Here is a 4,093-nt window from a genome sequence, read left to right as displayed (position 1 = left end):
TTTCACGCTTGTCTCTCTTTCCGAGTTCTCTGTAGCTGCCCAGGGCGTGGGCATCACCTCGCTGGCGGGTTCCCCAGTCACAGGTCAGTGCCGACAGCGGGGGGACCTGGGCACCCCACCCCACAGCCCGAGCCTCCGCTGCCTGGGGTCACTTCCTGCCGGTCTGGCTCAGATGCCTGGCGCTCTGCCAAGCACGTGGGCAGTGCGGATGGAGCCCTGACTCCTGGCTTCGTCCTGGCCCCGTCCTGGCTGCCGCCTACACAGGGGGAGCGCGCCAACAGGTGGCAGCGCTGTCTCCCTGTCGTTCTGAAAGGGCCGTGGCGGGTCTTGTGTCCTGGTTCACCCCGGGAATGGACACGCTTGGCCCGGCTCTCCCCAGCTGGGTGGCAGGGACTCAGCTACTCGAGCCATAACTGTGGCCTCCCAGCGCAGTAGGGAGCTGGACAGGACGAGGTAGCAGCGACACCTGCCCGGCTCTGCCTTGAAAGAATATAACAGGTCTAGGAGCTCCCAGGGGTGTGGGGAAGGGCGCGCTACGTGAGGGCTCTGCGCTGTGTGCAGGGCTCTGCGCAGGGGCAAGTGCGGGTGAGTGTGGGAGTCCTTCCTCCCCGCTGCAGCCACTGGGCTCCGCCTCTGGGCGGAGCTTCAAGAGTTTTGAAGGGGACAGCAGCCTAGGAGCTGTAGGCTTGGCCCACACAGAGCTCCCTGGGGGTGGGGGGAAGGGTGCTGGCCACCCTGTTAACACTGAGGTGGGCAGGCAGGCACAGTTCCCGTGAGGCCCTGGAGAACCTCTCTGGTCCGCTTGTTTGCTAAGGAGGCTTCCAGCCCCAGCCCCAGGAGCCCTGTTGGCAAGCAAGGGCCCCGTGGGTGTGGAGGCGCTGACGTCACTGACTTCACCTCCGAGCTGTTCCAGTGTGGGAGACTCGCGCAGCTGGCGGCCCTGCCCGCCCCAGCATTCTGCGCGCGGGTCTCCGCTAAGCTCGTGGCCGCGCATGCGGAGAAAACGCCAGGGGTCCAGGTTCCCTGTGTACCGGAAGCGTCAAGTCCTGTCTTCCACGGGCCTCTGGCGTGCTCGCCGTGCCGCTGGCGGCCGAGTGACCCTGGGGAGCTGTCACAGACACGTCCTGCCTGGGAGAGGGTGGGCCCCCAGGGGAGCGGCTCTGGGCAGGAAGGCAGGGACACAGAACTGAAGGGGGCGTTGGGACTCAAGGTCCCACATAGTCCTCTCTTGGTGTCTTTTTTTTTTTTTTTTTTTTAATGTATTCCTTTGAAAAGCAGAGTGAGAGAGAGCTTCCATTCCCTGGTTCGCTCCCCCAAGTGGCTGCAACAGCCAGGGCTGGGCCAGGCCAAAGCCAAGAGCCCAGCATTCCATCCAGGTCTCCCACGTGGGTGGCAGGGGCCGCCTTCCGCCGCCTTCGGGCGCATTAGCGGGGAGCTGGATCACCAGGGCGAAGACGGGACTCCCGGCTGACCCTCCCAAACAGGATGGCGGCGGCCACCTCCTGGAAGGCTGGTGACTCCGTGATACCTTGGTGCTTCGTGGAGGTCTCCAGGGCAGGAGACAGGAAGGGCAGTGAGGCCAGGAGGTGTCTATCTGGGGGCAGGGGAGGGGTGCTGGCTTCTGATGACCGTGAACCTGGAGTACAACTTCCTGATGGCCGTCTCACCAAGGCGCACACACTGGTGCTCGGACCCAGCGTGGGAAACAGCTTGCTGCCCTGACTGGATTTTGGGTCCCTGTGGGAGACAGGGTGGGTGTTATGAGCTCCTTCCTTCCTGGCTGTCACGGGGAAGGGGGAAAGCAGCTTGCCCGGCCAGAGGCTGTATAAATAGCCCAAGCTTCCTTGGAATCGCTGGACGTCCCATACACACCGCACTCCCATCCAGCTCCTTGCTAAGAGCCTGGGAAAGCAGTGGAAGATGGCCCAAGTGCTTGGGCTTCTGCACCCACGTGGGAGACCCGGAAGAAGCTCCTGGCTTCAGCCTGACCCAGCCCCAGCCATTGAGGCTATCTGGGGAGTGAACCAGTGGGTGAAAGATTAAAACAAACAAACAAAAAACATTAAAATGAAATGTATAGATAGATCTGTTACCGGAGAAGCAAAAGGGTCCTTGTCTTTGCACAAGAAAGAATTCAGGCATGAGACAGAGAGTAGTGGAAAGTGAAGCAGCAAGGTTTATTAGGGTAGGGACATCTGTAAGAACGATGGGCGCCTCTCCAGACAGAGCCTGAGAGAGAGAGCCCGGTTTACATTTAGGCTGGGGTTTTTAAGGGGCTGGGTCTTGCCTCCCGTCCCCCTCTCTTTCTCCTCCTGGAACAAAGGACTTGTTGGGTGTAAATATGAAAAATTCTTTTTTGGGTGCCCCCCCCCCCCCGGTTATCAGACAGGGGAAGCCTGGCTGGCGTTGCCCCGCCTTAGAGGAATGATGGTTATCGGGTAGAAGGGGCAGGACTCCCTGGAAGGATCCCAGGGGACATTTGAAGTGCAGATACTGGGCTGCACCTGGAAGGTTATCGGGATGACTTTGAGATGCGGATGCTGGACCTAGAAGTCAGTTCCTTAGGCCTTTGTCACACACACATAAGCACATTTCTGACTTCCTACCTAGCAAGGCGTGTGTGTGTGTGTATATATATATATATATAGAGAGAGAGAGAGTCAGAGTTACACAGAGAAAGAAGGAGGGGCAGAGAGAGAGAAAGAGAGGTCTTCCACCCACTGGTTCACTCCCCAATTGGCCGAAACGGCTGGAGCTGTGCTGATCAGGAGCCAGGAGCTTCCTCCGGGTCTTGCATGCAAGTGCAGGGGCCCAAGGACTTGGGCCATCTTCTACGGCTTTCCCAGACAGCTGGATCGGAAGTGGAGCAGCTGGGACTCGAACCGGCGCCCATATAGGATGCCAGCACTGCAGGCGGCGGCTCTACCTGCTATGCTACAGCACCGGCCCTGAAATAGGTTTTTTATAAAATTAAACAGAAAGCTAACCAAGGGCAAGCATTGGGCACAGTGGTTAAGAAGCCTGCATTCTGGGGCCAGCACTGTGGTGTAATGGGTAAAACTGCCACCTGCAGCGCCAGCATCCCGTATGGGCGCTGGTTCAAATCCCAGCTGCTCCACTTAGACCCAGCTCTCTGCTGTGGCCTGGGAAAGCAGCGGAGGATGATGGCCTGAGCCCTTGGATCCCTGCACCCATGGGGGAGACCTGGAAGAAGCTCCTGGCTCCTGGCTTCGAATCGGCCCAGTTCTGATGGACATTTGGGGAGTGAACAAGTGGATGAAAAACCTCCCTCTCTCTCTCTCTCTCTCTGCAATTCCACCTTTCGAATAAATAAATAAAATCTTTTTAAAAATTGGGGGGGAGAATGAATGGCTTAAAAAAAAAAGTCCCGGGTTGTGCACAGCCCGGGAGGCAGCAGGCAATGACTCAGGGACCAGATCTCTGCTGCCCCCATGGGACACCCAGACCGAGTTCTGGACTAAGTGGCTTGGCCCGGCCCAGCCCTGGTTGTTGCAACGTCTGGGGAGTGGGCCAGCGCATCTCTCTGCCTCTCAGATAGAATGAAAACCCACGAGATCCCGACACCTGGGATGCAGGTTCTCAAAGCTCTTCCGTTATACGCTCGGTGTCTTGCTTTTTTGTTTTTTATTTTTTATTTTTTAATTTTTTTTTTTAAGATTTTTATTGATTTATTTGACAGAGTTACAGGCAGTGAGAGAGAGAGAGACAGGTCTTCCTTCCGTTGGGTCACTCCCCAAACGGCCGCCGCAGCCGGAGCTATGCCGATCTGAAGCCAGGAGCCAGGAGCTTCTTCCTGGTCTCCCACGCAGGTGCAGGTGCCCAAGCACTTGGGCCATCCTTCATTGCCTTCCTGGGCCACAGCAGAGAGCTGGACTGGAAGAGGAGCAACCGGGACTAGCACCCGGCGCCCATATGGGATGCCGACGCCGCAGGCAGAGGATTAACCAAGTGAGCCACGAGCCACGGCGCCAGCCCCCTTATTTTTTATTTTTTAGATTTATTTATTTGAAAGGCAGAGTTACAGAGAGGCAGAGAGAGAGTCTTCCATCCATTTGGGCCATCTTCCACTGCT

Source organism: Oryctolagus cuniculus, chromosome 19 (assembly GCF_051225735.1).
Source record: "Oryctolagus cuniculus isolate XC-2025 breed Fujian yellow rabbit chromosome 19, ASM5122573v1, whole genome shotgun sequence".
NCBI lineage: Eukaryota > Metazoa > Chordata > Mammalia > Lagomorpha > Leporidae > Oryctolagus > Oryctolagus cuniculus.
Note: the sequence above shows the minus strand (reverse complement) of the source record.